Here is a 20209-nt window from a genome sequence, read left to right as displayed (position 1 = left end):
TCCAACTTCTTGAGCCCCTACCCACCAAATTATCCTTAAAAACTCTGATTCCGGAGTGCTCAGGAAGACTGATTTGAGTAATAAGAAAAACTCCAGTTTCCCGCACAGCTGGCTCTGCGTGAATTACTCTTTCTTCATTGCAATTCCCCTGTCTTGATAAATCAGCTCTGTTTAGGCAACTGGGAAGGTGAACCCATTGGGCAGTTACAGTAGTAGTAGTAATAGTAGTAGCAGAGTAACAAAACCCAGTATGTGAAAATGTGAATTGATAATCCTGGGCTAATAGTTTCCTTCTATAAAGGCTGCTGATTTTTTTTTCTTGGTGGGTTTTTCTTTTTTGAGCCTGTGAATTTTGATTCCAGTTTTATATTTAGCTTTTTAAAAAACTGAGGTAAAATACATATACACAGTGATAAAATTTGTGACTGTAGCCATTTTAAAGTTTACAATTCAGAAAATGGAAACCCCACATTCATATCCCTGTTTCTGCCTACCCCCAGCTCCTGGCAACCACAAATATGCTTTCTGTCTCCATGTATTTGCCTATTTTAGGCATTTCATATAGATAGAATCGAACAATACGTGACCCTTGTGTCTGACTTATTTCACTTAGCGTAATGTTTTCAAGGTTCACCCATGTTGTAGCATATATCAGTGCTTCGTTACATTTTATAAGTGAATAATATTCTACTGTATGGATAAGCTACATTTTGTTTATCCATTCATCCACTGATGGACATTTAGGTTGTTTCCCCCTTTTTGCTATTGTAAATAAAGTTGCTATGAACACTCATGTACAAGTTTTTTTTTTTTTAATTCTAATTTATGAAGTTTGTATTTCAGGAACTCATCTATCATTTCTGAAATACTGAAATACTGCTTGTCTACTGTGAATAAAGGCAAAAAAAGGAGTCGGCAGGTCAACCAGGTGTCAATTTCTATTGATTTCTCTTCTGTATCTCTGTATCTGGCTTAAAATTGCAGACATTTACAGGCAAGAAATAGCAGTTCATTTTCAGTAGGCATCTATCTGGAAAGCACAAGGTGCTTTAAACAAATTACAAAGAAGAAATCAAACTAACCAAGTGAGGTGGCCATGATAAGCTATCAAATCTTATAGGGGAAAGTATGGATCTTATTCAGGAAGGTATCGACCAAAGAAGAGCTTAGCTCTGAGTCAAGGTACATCTGTTGAGCTTTTCACTTTCATTCAGCAAACATGTATTGAGTGCCCACAAGGCTGATTTTATGCACAAAGGGAGATTAGAGTCTAGTGAGGAAATGTAGATATTAAGTAAATACACACGTGTAATTACAAATAGTCCTTGAAGAAAGTGTGTAAGGCGTATGACAGTACATAATAGGGCTACCTGCTGTCTTCTGGGGGCTATGACAAAGCCTTGCTGAGAAAGTGACTTTTGAGCTATGTGAGAGTTAACAAGGTGGGCAAACAAGATTTGAGGACCTAATGTGTGCTAGTTACTGCCATAAATGTTTTGACTTCAAGGATGAATAAGAAGTGGCCTCTGCTCAGAGGAAATTTGGTTTTCTAGAGAATGGTTAGGAAACCCCCTCCTGAATCATTTCTTATCAACCTCTTCATCTTAATGAATGACAAAGAAAGGGCTCCTGAAACCCATTCATTTTCCTGGGAGTTTCCGGGGGAGCTCTCTCAGAGAAAGGCTCAGTATAGGCAGAGTAATTTTGATAGGAATGTCTTCAAATTATTCAATTTTAATTCAGATCTAAAGTGTGATAGCCTCATTGACAAGCAAAGGATCTAAGTCGAAGTAGTGAAATCAACTTCCTTCAGGAAGTAAATATTTGATTAGTTGATTTCAGCACATTTTCTTGGACAATTGTCAGTCTGGTACTTTTCACAGTGAAGTGCATACTCTTATTCAGCAACATGCTCCTCAAAATCAAGCCAAGAATGATTATTCAAGCTTCAGGATACTGTGCAATATGTATAATGCACCAGTAAGCTTTGGGCTGGACCTGCAAAAAAGTTCTGACGAATAAAGACACTTGCCTTTGTAAAGAAGCCTTATGCTTCCTAGTGTCACAGTTCTGATGAGCAGGATAATGAGAAATGATGATAACAATGAGAAACAACAGGTTGCTTGGTCAACAATGGGATGGTGTCAATTGGAATGTCAGATAATGCCAATCTGCATTGTTTAAAATAGATCTGGGTGGAAATATACCATTCTCATGGAATGATGCCCTTCTTTGCAGATCAATTTCTAAATAATTTTTACGTTTGTCAATGCCTGCTTTGAATTCCAAATCTTGCCCCTGCTACTTAAGTGTTAGGACCTCCTTTCATAGGAGTGTTGTTTTATGGCGCAGAGTATTGCTGTCTTGGGGCCAAATGTTGTACTATTTTGGATATAGGGATGCATTTTAAATTTTAGAAGGGTATCTTCTGTAATGGTCACTCAAATACAGTGCCGAGATCACTTGATATCGGAAAAATATCTTCTAGATGAAGAAGTTTAAGTGATTAGTGATTTATAAAAGTTTTCACAGTGAGATTCCTCTAACTGACAAGTCTTCAAATACATTTTAAATATCGTGAACCCTGGATATCTGAGAGAGATTTCAGTTAATTTAGAAAGTTTATTTTGTCAAGGTTGAGGACATGCACCCATGACACAGCCTCAGGAGGTCCTGATGACATGTACCAAAGGTGGTCAGAGCACAGTTTGGTTTTGTACATTTTAGGAAAATATGAGACATCAATCAACTTCATATGTTGATTGATATCTTTCATATAGATGAACATTGGTTGGGTCTGGAAAGGCAAAGGGGGATGACTCGAAGCAAGTAGGTGGCTTCCAGGTCATAGGTAGATAAGAGAGAAATGGTTGCATTCTTTTGAGTTTCTGATTAGCCTCTCCAAAGGAGGCAATCAGATATGCATTTATCTCAGTGAGCAGAGGGGTGACTTTGAATAGAATGGAAGGCAGGTTGGCCCTAAGCAGTTCCCAGCTTGACTTTTCCCTTTAGATTTGAGGCCCCAATATTTATATTCCTTTCACATTTCCCCCCTTTTCTTATTTTTTCTTTTTTTAAATTATACTTTAAGTTCTAGGGTACATGTGCACAATGTGCAGGTTTGTTACATATGTATACACGTGCCACGTTGGTGTGCTGCATCCATTAACTCGTCATTTACATTAGGTATATCTCCTAATGCTATCCCTCCCCCCTCCCCCCACTCCACGACAGGCCCCGGTGTCTGATGTTCCCCTTCCTGTGTCCAAGTGTTCTCATTGTTCAGTTCCCACCTATGATTGAGAACATGCGGTGTTTGGTTTTTTGTCCTTGCGGTGTTTGGTTTTTTGTCCTCGCGATAGTTTGCTGAGAATGATGGTTTCCAGCTTCATCCATGTCCCTACAAAGGACAGGAATTCCAGCTTCAGTTGGCAGGGCTTTATGAAAGCACAGCTTAGTTTTCAGTGACTCCAAATTAAGAAAAATGGGAAAAAAAGAAGGAAAAAAATGGAAAACATTATTTTGAAGACTTGTAGTCAAGAAAAATTAGAATTTGGTCCAAACTGTTGAAAATAATAAAAATAAAAAAACATTACCAAGACTACAGTCTAACAACAGATGCACTATACTTTTTGAAACATAATTTTTCTCTCTCCAGTTTCCATTTTCTTTTTGACGCCTACTGTTCTAGATTAAAAATAAATTTTTCCATAGGTTATTGGGGTTCAGGTGTGTTTGGTTACATTAGTAAGTTCTTTAGTGGTGACTTGTGAGATTTTGGTGCAACCATCATCATAATAGTATACACTGCACCCTATTTGTAGTCTTTTAACCCTCACTCCCTTCCCACCCTTCCCCTAAAGTCCCCAAAGTCCATTGTATCATTCTTATGGCTTTGCGTTCTCATAGCTTAGCTCCCACATATCAGTGAGAACATACGATGCTGGTTTTCCATTCCTGAGTTACTTCACTTAGAATAATAGTCTCCAATCTCATTCAGGTTGCTGCGAATGCTGTTAATTCATTTCCATTTATGGCTGTGTAGTATTCCATTGTGTATGTGTGTGTGTGTGTATATATATATATATATATATCACAGTTTCTGTATCCACTCGTTGATTGATGGGCATTTGGGTTGGTTCCGTGATTTTGCAATTGTGAATTCAAGTATATTTATCATATAATGACTTCTTTTCTTCTGGGTAGATACCCAGTAGTGGGATTGTTGGATCAAATGGTAGTTCCACTTTTAGTTCTTTAAGGAATTGCCACAGTTTTTCATAGTGGCTGTACTGGTTTACATTCCCACCAGCAGTGTAGAAGTGCTCCTGATCACTGCATCCATGCCAACATCTACTGTTTTTTTGTTTTTTTTATTATGGCCACTCTTGCAGGAGTAAGGTTATTGCATTGTGGTTTTGAGTTGCATTTCCCTGGTCATTAGTGATGTTGAGAATTTTTTCATGTTTGTTGGCCATTTGTGTATCTTCTTTTGAGAATTATCTATTCATGTCCTTATCCCACTTTTTGATGGGATTGTTTGTTTTTTTCTTGCTGATTTGCTTGAGTTCGTTGTAGATCCTGGATATTAGTCCTTTGTCAGATATACTGATTGTGAAGATTTTTCTCCCACTCTGTGTGTTGTCTGTTTACTCTGGTTCTTTGGTCATGCAAAAGCTCTTTAGTTTAATTAAGTCCCAACTATTTATCTTTGTTTTTATTGCTTTTGCTTTTGGGTTCTTGGTAGTGAAATCTTTGCCTAAGCCAATGTCTAGAAGGGAATTTGCAATGTTATCTTCTAGAATTCTTATAGTTTCAGGTCTTAGATTTAAGTCTTTAATCCATCTTGAGTTGATTTTTGCAAAAGGTGAGGGATTAGAGTCCAGTTACATTCTCCTACAGGTGACTAGCCAATTATCCCAGCACCATTTGTTGAATAGGGTGTCCTTTTCCCACTTTATGTTTTTGTTTACCTTGTCGAAGACCAGTTGGCTGTAAGTATTTGGGTTTATTTCTGGGTTCTCTATTCTGCTTCATTGGTCTATTTACCTATTTTTTATACCAGTATCATGCTGTTTTGGTGACTATGGCCATATAGTATAGTATGAAATCAGGTAGTGATGCCTCCAGATTTGTTCTTTTTGCTTAGTCTTGCTTTGGCTATGCAGACTCTTTTTTGGTTCCACATGAATTTTAGAATTGTTTTTTCTAATTCTGTGAAGAATGATGGTAGTATTTTGATGGGGATCACACTGAATTTGTAGATTGCTTTTGGCAGTATGGTCATTTTCCCAATATTGATTCTACCCATTCATGAGCATGGGATGTGTTTCCATTTGTTTGTGTCATCTATGATTTCTTTTAGCAGTGTTTTGTAGTTTTCCTTGTAGAGGTCTTTTGCCTCCTTGTTAGATATATTCCTAAGTATTTTATTATTATTATTATTATTTTTTCCAGCTATTGTAAAAAGGATTGAGTTCTTGATTTGATTCTCCACTTGGTCACTGTTGGTGTATAGAAGAGCTACTGACTTGTGTACATTAATCTTGTATCTGGAAACTTTGCTGAATTCTTTCATCAGTTCTAGGAGCTTTCTGGAGGAATCTTTAGGGTTTTCAAGGTAAACGATTATGTTGTCAGTGAACAGTGACAGTTTGACTTCCTCTTTTTACCAATTTGGATGCCCTTGATTTCCTTCTCTTGTCTGATTGCTCTGGCGAGGATTTCCAGTACTATGTTGAAGAGGAGTGGTAAGAGTGAGCATCCTTGTTTTGTTCCAGTTCTCAGAGGGAGTGTTTTCAACTTTTCCCACTCAGTATTATGTTGGCCGTGGGTTTGTCATATATGGTTTTTGTTACATTGAAGTATGTCTCTTGTATTCTGATTTTGCTGAGAGTTTTAATCATAAAGCGATGCTTGATCTTGTCAAATGCCTTTTCTGCATCTACTGAGATGATCATGTGATTTTTGTTTTTAATTCTGTTTATGTGGTGTATCACATTTATTGACTTGCATATGTTAAAGCATCACTGCATCCCTGGTATGAAATGCACTTGATCATGGTGGATTATCTTTTTGATATGTTGTTGGATTCTGTTAGCTAGTATTTTATTAAGGATTTTAGCATCTATGTTCATCAGGGATATCAATCTGTAGTTTTCTTTTTTGGTTATGTCCTTTCCTGGTTTTGGTATTAGGGTGATGTTGGCTTCATAGAATGAATCAGGGAGGGTATTGTGTTTCTCTATCTTGGGGAATAGTGTCAAAAGGATTGGTGGCAATTATTCTTTGAATATCTGGTAGAATTCTGCTGTGAATCTGTCTGGCTCTGCACTTTTTTGTTGGTAATTTTAAAATTACCATTTCAGCCTCGCTGCTTGTTATTGGTCTATTCAGTGTATGTAATACTTCCTGATTTAAGCTAGGAGGGTTGTATTTTTCCAGGAATTCATCCATCTCTTCTAGGTTTTCTAGTTTATGTGCATAAAGGTGTTCATAGCTGCCTTGAATATCTTTTGTATTTCTGTGGTGTCAGTTGTAATATCTTTTGTTTTGTTTCTTATTGAGGTTATCTGGATTTTCTCTCCTCTTTTCTTGGTTAATCCTGCTAATGGTCTATCAATTTATTTATCTTTACAAAGAACCAGCTTTTTGTTTCATTTATTTTTTTGTGTTTTTTGTTGTTTCAATTCCATTTGTTTCTGCTCTGATCTTGGTTATTTCCTTTCTTCTGCTGGGTTTGGGTTTGGTTTGTTCTTGTTTCTCTAATTCCTTGAGGTGTAACCTTAGAATGTCAGTTTGTGCTTTTTCAGTCTTTTTGATGTAGGCATTTAGGGCTATGAACGTTCCTCTTAACACCACCTTTGCTGTATCCTAGAGGTTTTGATAGATTGTGTCATTATTGTCATTCAGTTCTAAGAAGTTTTAAATTTCCATCTTCATTTTGTTTTTGACCCAAGGCTCATTCAGGAGCAGGTTATTTAATTTCCATGTATTTGCGTGGTTTTGAAGGTTCCTTTTGGAGTTGATTTCCAGTTTTATTCCACTGTGGTCTGAGAGAGTGCTTGATATAATTTCAATTTTCTTAACTTTATTGAGGTTCATTTTATGGCCTATCATATGGCCTGTCTTGGAGAAAGCTTCATGCACTGTTGAATAGAATGTGTATTCTGCAGTTGTTGGATGAAATGTTCTGTATGTATCTGTTAAGTCCATTAGTTCCAAAGTGTAGTTTAAATCCATTGTTTCTTTGTTGACTTTCTGTCTTGATGACATGTCTAGTGCTGTCAGTGGAGTACTGAAGTCTCACACTATTATTGTGTTGCTGTCTGTCTCATTTCTTAGGTCTATTAGTAATTGTTTTATAAATTTGGGAGCTCCAGTGTTAGATGCATATATGTTTAGGATTGTGATATTTTCCTGTTGGACAAGGCCTTTTACCATTATATAATGTTCCTCTTTGTCTCTTTAACTGCTGTTGCTTTAAAGTTTGTTTTGTCTGATATAAGAATAGCTACCCTTACTCGCTTTTGGTGTCCATTTGCATGAAATGTCTTTTTCCACCTCTTTATTTTAAGTTTACATGAATCCTTAAGTGTTGGGTGAGTCTCCTGAAGGCAGCAGATAGTGGTTGGTGAGTTCTTATCCATTCTGAGGTTCTGTATCTTTTAAGTGGAGCATTTAGGCCATTTACATTCAATGTTAGTATTGAAATGCGAGGTACTGTGACATTCATCATGCTCTTTGTTGCCTGTCTACTTGGGTTTTTTGTTATTTGTTTTGGTTTTTAACTTGTATTTTTATTTTATAGGTCCTGTGTGATTTATGCTTTAAAGAGGTTCTATTTTGATGTGTTTCCAGAATTTGTTTCAAGATTTAGAGTTCCTTTTAGCAGTTCTTGTAGTGGTGGCTTGGTAATGGAGAATTCTCTCAGCATTTGTTTGTCTGAAAACAACTGTATGTGTCCTTCATGTATGATGCTTAGTTTCACTGGGTACAAAATTCTTGGCTGATAATTGTTTTGCTTGAGGAGGCTGAAGATAGGGCCCCAATTCCTTCTAGCTTGTAGGGTTTCTGCTGAGAAATCTGTAGCTAATCTGATAGGTTTTCCTTTATTGGTTACCTGGTGCTTTTGTCTCACAGCTTTTAAGATTCTTTCCTTCATCTTAACTTTAGATGATCTCATGATGATGTGCCTAGGTGATCATCTTTTTGTAATGAATTTTCCAGGTGTTCTTTGTGTTTCTTGTATTTGGATGTCTAGGTCTCTAGTAAGGCCGGGAAGTTTTCCTCAATTATTCCCCCAAATATGTTTTCCAAAATTTTAGGTTTCTCTTCTTCCTCAGGAACACTGATTATTCTTAGGTTTGGTCATCTGACATAATCCCAGACTTCTTGGAGGCTTTGCTCATATTTTCTTTTTCTTTTGTCTTTGTTTGATTGGGTTAATTTGAAGACCTTGTCTTCGAGCGCTGAATTTCTTTCTTCTACTTGATCGATTCTATTGCTGAGACTTTCCAGAGCATTTTGCATTTCTATAAGTATGTTCAATGTTTCCTAAAGTTGGATTGATTTTACTTTATGCTATCTATTTCTTTGAGTATTTCTCCCTTTGCTTCTTGTATCATTTTTTTGATTTCCTTGCATTGGGCTTGGCCTTTCTCTGGTGCCTCCCATATTAGTTTAATAACTATCCTCCTGAATTCTTTTTCAGGTACATCAGGAATTTCTTCTTGGCTTGGATCAATTGCTGGTGAGCTAGTGTAATTTTTGGGTGGTGTTAAAGAGCCTTGTTTTGTCATATTACCAGAGTTGGTTTTCTGGTTCCTTCTCATTTGGGTAGGCTCTGTTAGAGGGAAGGTATAGGACTGAAGGCTGTTGTTCAAATTCTTGTGTCCCATGGGGTGTTCCCTTGATGTAGTATTCTTCCCCTTTTCCTATGGATGGGGCCTCCTGAGAACCTAGCCGTAGTGATTGTTATTTCTTTTGAGTCTAGCCACCCAACAAGTCTATCAGGCTCCAGGCTGGTACTGGGGATTGTCTGCACAGAGTCTGGTGATGTGAATTGTCTTTGGGTCTCTTAGCCATGGATACCAGCATCTGTTCCGGTGGAGGTAGCAGGGGGGTAAAATGGACTTTGTAAGTATTTTTAGTTTTGGTGGTTTAATGCTCTATTTTTGTGCTGGTTGGCCTTCTGCCGGAAGGTGGCACTTTCCAGAGGGCACCAACTGTGGTAGTATAGAGAGGAACTTGTGGTAGGTGGGGCCCTAGAACTCCCAAGAGTATATGCCTTTTGTCTTCAGCTCCTGAGGTGGGTAGGGAAGGACCATCAGGTGAGGGTAGGGCTAGGTGTGTCTGAGCTCAGACTCTCCTTGGGCGGGTCTTGCTGCAGCTGCTGTTGGGGATGGGGGTGAGGTTCCCAGGTCAATGGAGTTGTGAACCTAGGAGGATTATGGCTGCCTCTATTGAGTCATGGCAGGTTGTCAGGGAAGTGGGGGAAAGCCTGTAGTCACAGGCCTCACCCAGCTCCCACACAATCTGAAGGGCCAGTCTCACTCCCACTGTGCCCCTGCTAACAGCAGCAAGTCTGTTTCTAGGCAGTGGGTAAGCAGGGCTGAGAACTTGCCCCAGGCTATCTGCCTCCCAGCTGTGAAAGAAAAGGGTTTTAGATCTTCCCACACCTGTGGAGTCTGCATGCTGGACTTAAGCCTTCCTCCAAGTTCTGGCCAGGAGGCTTCATGACCAGTTCAAATTGTTACAAAGTTCAGCTGTAGACTTCCTTCTCCCTGTGGCATTTTCCCCATGCCTCTGGCCATCCTCCCAAGGATCCCTGTGACGCCAGGCAGGAATGGCCTGCTTGGGGACCCAGCGAGCTCCAAGGGCCTTTCCCGCTGCTTTATCTACCCCTGTATTTCGCTCGGCTCTCTAAATTGACTCAGGTCCAGGTAAGGTCAGAAACTTCTCTCACAAACTAGACCTTCAGTTTCCCCAGTCGGAGTGTGTGTGTAGGGGTGGAGGATCTCCCTTTCCGACTTCCACAGTTTGGGCACTCACAGTATTTGGGCTGTCTCCCTGGTCCTGCAGGAGCAATCTGCTTCCTTCAGAGGCTCTGTGGGTCCTCTCGGGATTCCTGATTTATTTCTGTAGTTGTTCTGGTTCTAAAATTCATGATGCGAACCTTCACAAGCTGCTCTGTCCATCTGAGTTGGAGCTACACTCTAGTCCTGCCTCCCATCCACCATAATGATCCCAGTTTCCCATTTTTACTAAAGACAAATCATGGTAGGACTGATTTGCTTTATTATACTTGGCCTGATTATTTGTATACAGTGTAGGAAGAATAATTATTTTTTACATAGACTTTTAAGTTGGCTTCGATGGAACTTTATTCCACAGAAGGAATCTCAGATAAGACATTTTTAAAGCTGAGTCTGGCCATGGATTTGTACCATGAAATACCTATGAGTTGGGAGATCCTCTCCTCTTAAGGTACCAAGATAAACTTTGGGCTCCTGGGCCTTTCATTAAGTAACATTCTTTACTTACCACAGGTCAGGAATCCTGTACAGGGGTTGTGTAGACAAGGTATGAAGCAAATTTTCCCAAGGGACTTTTATTGGCTCCATAAGTCAAGTTTAATTCCTTAAAGGAAAGCACACCATTCCAGTCAAAGCCTTGGTAAAATAACCAGTTTCTCCAATTGTGTCCTGTTACAAATGAGAACAGATTCTTACACACTTATGCAAATAACTGTATTGCTATAAGTTAAGAATACTCACAAATAGTTTCAAAATTCTGGAGAAATCAGGTAGAGAGAAATATATATGCTCCAAATTTTGTTCATAGGAGTATACTAAATTATTGAAAGCTGTCAGTAGCTCAAAAGAAAAGTTTCCTTGACTCTGAAAAATACAAAACAGAAGATCAGAAATGTTTCAAGCAAAAAGTCAAAAAGATTACTGCAGTCTTCTAGTAGTTAAGTCCACTTAGTTAATTCCTGTTCTGCTTGATATTCATTAACATTTCAGTTGTCCATGAATCCTGAAGGTTTTCCCTCTATTCTGATGTCACAATCTCCAAAGTTATCAGAAACATGCATTCAAGAGCACCTGTTAGAGTTTTATAGCTGATTATAAAGCTACCTTCTAAAGAGGACCGAAACAACACAACAATTGTTTATGGATGACAAAAAGTCTTAGGGTAGCCATAGTCAAAGACACATTTGACAAGGAAATTTGTTACCTCTGTGGCACACAGTAATTTAACATAACAATTATAATTATTACTGATAATGTACATTAAGTCATATCAGAATTATAGGAGTTTCCCATGATTTTGGAACATATACCAATAACAGATTTTTACAAATACAGCCCCCAAAAAACCAAATGCCATTTTACATTTGACTATGCTTCCTGTATAACTTTTATACCAAGTAAGCCAAATTATGTCATTTTGGACTTTAAGCAATGTAATACCTTAAAAAGTTAATTAGCTCAGAAAAAGACATAATTCATCATTTGATTTTGGAATAATACCAAATATCAAAGGTTTAAAACACTTGATATCACAGGTCATTGTAAAATAGTCATTCATTTGACCAAAGTGATAATTCAAAGATTTCAAGAAAAGGAGAGAACTTTCATTCTTTGAGAGGAGACTTAATTTTCCAAACAATAAGCCCTAGTAAAAGCAGCATGAAGCCAGTTAAATTTGTTTTTGAACATTTTATAAACAATCTATAAAATTTTCATCTTGGCCAGGCATGGTGGTTCGTGCCTGTAATCCAGCACTTTGGGAGGCTGAGGCAGGTGGATCATGAGGTCAGGCATTCAAGATCAGCCTGGCCAACATAGTGAAACCCCATCTCCACTAAAAATATAAAAATTAGCCGGGCATGGTGGTGCACACCTGTAGTCCCAGCTACTTGGGAGGCTGAGGCAGGAGAATTGTTTGAACCCGGGAGGTGGAGGTTGTGGTGAGCCGACATCACACCACTGCACTCCAGCCTGGGCAACAGAGTGAAACTCCATCTTGAAAAAAAAATTTCATCTTGACCATAAAATACAACTTCCATAAGCCTTTCATAAACTTTATAAGCTTTATTAAGGAGTTGGTTAATCCTTCAAGAAAATCTTGTTGATCTGACACAGAGGCCCATTTGCTGGTCTTGCATCAGTGTGCTTTTGACATTAATGATTAATTTATACAGAAACGAACTTATTTTATGTCTCAAAATCAGCCCTTACAATCTCACACCCACCTCTTCTGCAATAGTCCCTGGGTCTTGAGGAGTTGAATAGCTTTAATTTCTGGCCCTGTGTCTCAGGAATGCAGTTTATTTTTATTGGTATCTTCTGCCGGGCCTGAAGATGAGGCTTTAATTGCTATCGGTGTTTAAGATTTAGCAGGACTTGGTGTCCTTTTTAGACCCAGGAATCAAAACCTTGTAACTCAATGTTACAAGTACCTTAAAAGCACATACAGAAAGGTACATTGATGTAATAACCTTAATAGCAAACCAAAACTTAATAATAACAGCATAGGAATTGTTTCAATAAACTGTAAAATCTGTTAGGCCAGTTACCAAAAGGCAAAAGAAAAGACCTTCTGTACTGCACAGAATATTATGTTGGTAGAAAACATTTTCTTTACACCTTTAATAAAACTTCTTTAGCATCAGGCCACAAAAACAGAACTTGAGGAAAAAACTTATATGAGTTGAAGGAGAGAATTGCTATTTCATGCCCTTTAAAAGGGGAGAAAAAATTGAAAATGGTGAGAGGCAATAACAGTTGAACTTCGGGTTAAAAAAAATTAAAATCTCTTGTAATTTATTAAGAGTAAATCAATCCCTTATGAAAATTTCATTGTTCTAACCAATTATTTAGTGTATTAGCATTTTTTAAATCAAGCCCAATTTCTAGAAACACTCTTATAATTTCCCTTTAATTACAGACAAGTTGATCATATAAAAGTTTTTTTAAAAATAAATCCTCCTGTTGTGATTTAAACAGACTATTCATGACATGCTTTAACTTTCTGGTTTGTCCTGAACATCCCTCTTTCTTAAACAATCAGTGATTTTATTCTAGAACTAAATTTACCATACAAGATTCTTTCTCATATAAAATTTCTCTTTAAGCTTTCTTACCAAAAAACCTCTTTATTTTTATAATTTTCTTTACGTCTTTCTTATTTCCTCATTCCCTTTACCTTGTTTTACACATAACCTTTAAATAAGCTTTGAATTAGACAAAAATTGCTCACCTTTTTAAAAAACATTTTTTTTGAAAGAGTGTTTTCCTACAATAGATTTCTACTGGAAAATACCCAAATAATGAAATATCTATTATTTAATTTAATATAACTTTAGATTGTAAATTATGATGAATTTGTCTACCAGTACTTATTCTGCTACATTTACCTATTTTATTTTAATTGTTTACCTAGATTATGAAAACTGCGATAGTCATTATGTAAAGCTATAGAACCACTGTTGCAAAATTATAACTGAGACAGTGAAAAAGCTTTGATCTAACTCACTCCATCTTGCTTCTAACTTCCAAGCTGTCCTTGTTCATTCCTGGGCATAGGCCGAACTAACTTTGGGAGGAACTCAGTTTATAGTTTAGCTTTGAAACAAAGACAACAATAGTCCTTTGCCCAAACAAACCTCACTGCCTATGGACTAGACCACTTAAAGCCACAAGATTAGAAGTTATGGTAATCTTACTAAATTCAAGATATAGCTATTTTCATTAAACCTATATTAATGTCTTATTTATTTAAAATTACATAAGCAAAGATCATTCTGTCTTGGTTGGGTGTATAGTTTTATAACCCCTATGCCAAATTTTGACACCTTATAGTATTTGTCAGAAATGATATGCGTGTCCGTGTGAAGAGACCACCAAACAGGCTTTGTGTGAACAATAAAGCTTTTTAATCACCTGGGTGCAGGCGGGCTGAGTCCGAAAAGAGAGTCAGCGAAGGGAGATAAGGGTGGGGACGTTTTATAGGATTTGGGTAGGTAAAGGAAAATTACAGTCAAAGGGGAATTGTTCTCTGGCAGGCAGGAGTGGGGGTCACAAGGTGCACAGTAGGGGAGATTTTTGAGCCAGGATGAGCCAGGAAAAGGACTTTCACAAGGTAATGTCATCACTTAAGGCAAGGACCGGCCATTTTCACTTCTTCTGTGGTGGAATGTCATCGGTTAAGGTGGGGCAGGGCATTTTCACGTCTTTTGTGATTCTTCAGTTATATTTCAGGCCATCTGGGCGTATACGTGCAAGTCACAGGGGATGCGATGGCTTGGCTTGGGCTCAGAGGCCTGACAAGGAATAAGTGTGAAATTGTTTGATTAATAAATGCAAACAAAAATGTATACTGGCAATTCTTAAGACATTTCTAATATTACTTTACCAATAATTTTAAAGCTAGCTTATTAAAGATTTTGCTTGTTATATAAACATGAAAAAGCATTTGATTAGTCTTTTCTTTTTTTCCCGATAAAGTATTTGATTCAAGCACTTTTATTTTCTTAAGCCAATTAATTAGAGCTCTTTTATATATTTTCAGTAGTGAAACACTGTGTATACAACACATAAATACATAGATGTATTAGGCATGTCAATAGAAGTACATCTTATAGATTCATAAAGACCCTTTCTCCCCTATCTTAGACTTTCAAATTGTTGATAACCTGTTTCACAAGCCTAGGCAGTTGTCAGCTAAATAGCCTTAAATTTGCATATTAAAGGAAACAACTCAGGTGAAAATCAAACAGCAAAATTTACATCATAAGGTATGGAGAGAAAAAGTATGATGTGCTAGAGGGAAATTAAAACTGATTTAATTGCCAACTAAAATTATACAAATTATAGAAATTATAAAGGCTTTTAAAATATATGTACACACATATACACAACATACAAAGATCCTACAGCTTTTACTTCAGAACTTTAGCCATGAGATAAATAAAAATTCACCACTTTGCAAAAAAAACCTGTTGGATCCAAACAGTGGTTTTTATCTTAATAGAAAAATAACAGCACATTTAAAGCATGCAGAAAAGAAAATAGAAAGAAAGAGAACTTGGGAACGCTAAAGTTTTAAGGTCAACCTTAGGGCTCTTTTTCCTTAATGTAAACGTGTGCACAGACCATATTATTTCCATTTTACATCTATAAAACCTATGGAATTCTCAAAAGGGGGGTCATTCTCCTTGTTTTCTCCTCATTTTTAGATTATTTGTTTTCTACTTTGTCTTGAAAGGAGAAACTGAGATATGGCCTAGGGTTTTTGTGTGGTGGATCTGTGTCTGTTGCTTGTGGGCAGGACGACACAGTGTATCGCCACTGAGTCGTTTCCACCCTTTTACCTGTCTCAGTTTCTGTCTCCAGGGGTCTATGACCTCTGAGAGGGTTCAGAGTGCCAGGTGATTAGCCCTTATATGCGTTTCCTGGATGAGCTATTTTTTTAAAAAGTAATTTTTGTTGGGAATTTCCCTGTAGGGCTGCTGCATGTCACAGGCAGGTCAGACCCCCAGACACTCCCATGAGGCCCCTGGTCACCCAGGGGTGCCTTTTGGCTGGGAGGAGCAAAATGCCCTTGTCTTCGGAGCTGAGAAAACTCAGTCTCTCATTTACCTATGAAAACAACAGTTCAGTTCCTCATGCAGATGCACACAGACAAGCCAAATTGAGATGAATTTGGGGAGAAAAAGCAATAGGGAAGACCCCTTAGAATGTATCTCCGAACTAGAATTAAGATCCTTAAACAACTTCCTAGAAGAAAAGAAAAAAACAACAGCCAAGACCACTTCCTGTAAACTGTGCTCAGCCACCCCTAAGTTTGTAGCTCTCATCTGCCATTACACACACCAAACTCAAATCCTCTCACAGTACAAGGTAATCTCTGATATCCCTAAAGAGGTCAGGTCATGCAATACAGGAAAACAGAGCTTTAGACCTAAGAAGAATCTGCCCATGACTCTTGAAACTCCAAAGAAAACAGAACTCCCCAAAAGGGGTGAGTGGCACCTTTGTTCTGATTTATTTAAAGGGGTTCAAATCATTAGAAGCCTTCTCTAGATTTTTTGGTACTGAAGATGGCAAAGGGGGAAGGCGGTATAGGGTGGAAGAAAAGTAAACGAAAGAACATTTGTTGGTTTTTAAGACAGGAAGCAAATACAGAAACTAAGTGCATTTTTTTCCCTCTTTTGCAGCTGCAAGGAGTTGTAGCCAAATTAGAGAGGATTTGTTACTCATAATTTGGAATTCTCACTCGGATTTGACCAAGTCAGGTAGAGTTAGTCAAATTTGATGGAAGAAAGACCGGAACAAACAACAAAAAAAACCCCCAACAGTATGATCACTGAGCGCTCTAATGGTAAGGGGAAATTAAGACCAGCTGGTTGTTAAACTTTAGCCAAGACAAAACCCCAATTCTGCTACTTACCTAGGGATGGGTCTCAGTCTAAAGGCTGCTTTCTACCATCCTAGAAGCAGGAAAAAAAACCTCAAACTCATCCTTCCTGCTAGGAGCAAGCTCAAACTCCATAAAGGAGTTACCTGCCTGCCATCATTATGGAAGTTGAAAAACTTGCCTTTCTTGTTGGAAGCAAGTAAAAGTCCAAAAAAAAGGGAGTTGTACAGCAAAATAAAATTTTGATTTCAACCAAATTTTGGGAGATCAGGGATTTTCTGGAGTAAGTGCTCCCAGACTTCAGCAAATTGTCCTATTGGTTTGAGCCATAAAGTTAGCTCATGCTGGTACTCAGCACTGATAGCAGATTTGTCAAAGGTCAGGGGCACCTCCACTCAGAATCCCCCCATGGTTACCCAAATGTGAAACCTGAATATCTGAGACAGGTCTCAGTTAATTTAGAAAGTGTATTTTGTCAAGGTTGAGGACGTGCACCTGTGACACAGCCGCAGAAGGTCCTGACGACATGTCCAAGGTGGTCAGAGCACAGTTTTGTTTCATACATTTTAGGGAGACATGAGACATCAGTCAACATATGTAAGATGAACATCAGTTCGGTCTGGAAGGGCGGGACAACTCTAAGCAAACGGGGGGAACAACTCAAAGTGGGGAGGGAGCTTCCTGGCCATAGGTAGACAAGAGACAAATGGTTGCATTCTTTTGAGCTTCTGATTAGCCTCTTCAAAGGAGGCAATTAGATATGCATTTATAATAAAATGGGAGACAGGTTTTTCCCAGGTCCCAGCTTAACTTTTTCCTTTAGCATAGTGATTTGGGGCCCCAAGATTTATTTTCCTTTCACAATATGATTAGGTTAATAGTGATTTGTCTTATAACCTTTCAGGAACTCCTTTACTGAAAATGAGGATATTGTGAATAAATTATCATTTACATACCCCCATTGTGGAATGTGATCATAATTTTAGCAAAAGGCTTGCTGATTACTGGACTGAGAATCACCAAAGAAGTGAGATAGCATGTGTGGAAGGGTTTGGAAGGCCTCTGCAAAGAGCAGGGAGAAGGGAGTGGGGAAAGATAAGGCAAAAGCACACAGAAATGAAAAAGATTATACAGTAGGTCCTCTGTACCTGAAGGTTCCATGTCAGCAGATTCAACCCACTGCAGATCAAAAGTATTTGAAAAAAAGAATGAGAAATAAAAATAAAATCCTAAGACCCCCAACTGACTGAACAGACCTCCTCTTGGCTAAGGGGAACCCCAGAGAAACCTGAAAAGTGGAGTTCCTGGCCATGAAAGGATAAGAAGTAAGACATGCCTCAATAGGCCTTTTTCTTATTAATTTTTAACCCAAATTCTTTCCTAAGAAGTAAGCAGAAATCAGTAGTGGAAAATCAGAAATGGACGACTCATTCCTTTATCATCCTTAGCCAAGTATCTGGGGCGGTAACCAAATTCTCCTTTCCATTTGTGTTTTCAACACAGCAACTGACCAGCATTCCTTCCTAATAAGAGGCCACCAGTCATGGAGTGGTTCTGGCCGGTCTACATAGGATGTACAGTAAGGGTTTTCACGTCCTCTGCTTCACCTTTTGACATCAGAAGGCTAAGAACTCCACCCTCTGATCATGCTAACACACCATTTTTTGTACATGTGACCCATGAAGAGGCATGAAACTCAACTGGATATATGCATGCTTCTTTCATAAATATTCATAAATCCTCCTATAGCTTATTAAATGTGTATACTTACACAACCCATCCAGCACAAATTCCTGTCTTATCCTTCCCTCCCTCAAAGTGCTTGCTCTCAGCTTTCACTGGAAGCTATGCATCCCAGCCTGTGGGAGGCCAGCCTGTAGGCTGCAACCCTTTATGAGAAATACAGTTCTCCTTTCCAAATTTATAAACCTTGTGCTTCTTCAGTTGACAATAACAATACAACAGTAAAAATAATCCAAATAAAAATATAGTATAACAATTATTTACATAGCATTTATATTGTATTAAGTGTTATAAGTAATCTAGAGATAATTCAAACTATATGGGAGGATGTGTGTAAGTTATATATAAATATTGCACCATTTTATATAGAAGACTTGAGCATCCACAGATTTTGGTATTCTCTTGGAGTGCTGGAACCAATCCCCTGTGGAAATGGAGGGATGGGCAACTATATTATGAAGTGTGGGTATGACTGAGAACCAAATGACATTGCCTTAGTATCACTGGTCAGTTGCCTGAAGAGTTTTGGGCCCCTCAAGCTGAGCCAGTGGGAAGACCCATTTTCTGGGGCCTATGCCTGTTAAAACTGCTCTTTCCGACTAGATGGTTCTAGCAGAATCTTAGTGGCCCTAGCCCGTTTGGAAATGCGTGGAACTTTTTCAACAAAAGCAGAGTCTCTTCCTTGATGGTAGAGAAGCACAAAGGGGAACCAGGAAAAAGCACACATCTTGCTCAAGAAGACTTTAGAGAAACAAAAACTGTAGAGAGAAAGTAAATGAACACTATAGAATCAAAACAAAAACAAAATCACTATTTATGAAGAAAAATTGGAAGGAAATAACAGTTGATATGGTGATGGGATTTGAGCTATCCTTTCTTTATTCCAAATTTTCTGTGATGTGATTATATTGTAAGTTTTTCATTCTAAGAGAAAGTAACTCCGGCAGTTAGCTCTGTGTGTGTGTGTGTGTGTGTGTGTGTGTGTGTGTGTAATGGGGTAGGGAGTGGTGACTACAAGTCCTGGACTTGTAGTCAGGGGCTATAGGTTAAACTTTAGCTCTGTTACCAGCTGCTCACTTCTGAGCTAGTTATTTAACCCCTCTCTGCCTTGGTTTCCTTATGTTGAAAGCTGAAATAACATAAATTCCTGTTCCTGTGTTTAACAATACTGAGACCAGGCATATGTTCCTGTTCTCATGTTAAAAAATACTGAGAGCAAACAAAAATAACTTAAGCTACTTGCTCTAGGAAATAATAGTTCCTAGAAGATAAGACTGTTAACTAACTAGAATAACTCACCTACGAAGACTAACAGCTTACTCATAAAGACTCGTTCAAGTCTTTTGCTGTGCCCACTGATCCAAAGCTAGTATGTCATAAACTCGGCCCAATCCTAGTTTTGCACCTTGTAAAACCCACCTTAAAATCACCCAGCTCAGGTCCTAAAACTGTATAAAGATACTTCCCACTTACCCCTTCTGAGACACTACTAAGACTGTCAAGATGGTGTTCTTCCTTACCGCAGTGAGTCTGATCAGGACACCCCTCAACTGCTTTGCATGGTACTGTAACAGGTTCTCCTGGCAGGTTTTTTGAGGACTTGACAATATGTAAAAGAGGATGGTTGGACTCTACACTCTCAGAAGTCCCTTGTGTTTCTCACTTTGTCAGATTCATGTTGGTGACATTTTCTTCTTCTTGGCTGTCTTTCTGACATGCATTCAGTCACTTTTACAAACTTTTTTTTCAGGCTTTATTGTTTTTCTTTTTCCTTCCTTAATTTGAAAGTGCAATCTAAGCTGGGCATTTCAGAGGAACGGCCACTGGTAGGTTCTAGCTGCAATTAATAAGCTGAAAGATGGATAGTGGTGATGGTTGTGCAACAATGTGAATGTATTTAATGCTACAGAACTGTACAATTAAAATGGCAAAAATGAAAATTTTTATGGTATGTATATTTTACCATAATTTTTTTCTTGTTAACATAGTACTTATTTGTCTTTTCTCTCTCAATCTGTGGATGCTCAAGTCAAACCCT

The 20209-nt window shown here is 38.2% G+C and overlaps 1 long non-coding RNA gene across 1 annotated transcript; it reads right to left on the bottom strand.

The window, feature by feature from the left end:
* Positions 1 to 3520: 3520 nt before the first annotated feature.
* Positions 3521 to 12317, bottom strand: LOC117077893. The gene is made up of 3 exons (XR_004434855.1): positions 12263 to 12317; positions 10546 to 10706; positions 3521 to 3563 (listed from the first exon to the last, which is right to left on the bottom strand). It is a non-coding gene; the product is annotated as an uncharacterized LOC117077893 (long non-coding RNA).
* Positions 12318 to 20209: the final 7892 nt, after the last annotated feature.

Source organism: Trachypithecus francoisi, unplaced genomic scaffold (assembly GCF_009764315.1).
Source record: "Trachypithecus francoisi isolate TF-2019V2 unplaced genomic scaffold, Tfra_2.0 Lachesis_group6, whole genome shotgun sequence".
Classification (NCBI taxonomy): domain Eukaryota; kingdom Metazoa; phylum Chordata; class Mammalia; order Primates; family Cercopithecidae; genus Trachypithecus; species Trachypithecus francoisi.
Note: the sequence above shows the minus strand (reverse complement) of the source record. Positions and strands in the feature narration are given on the sequence as shown.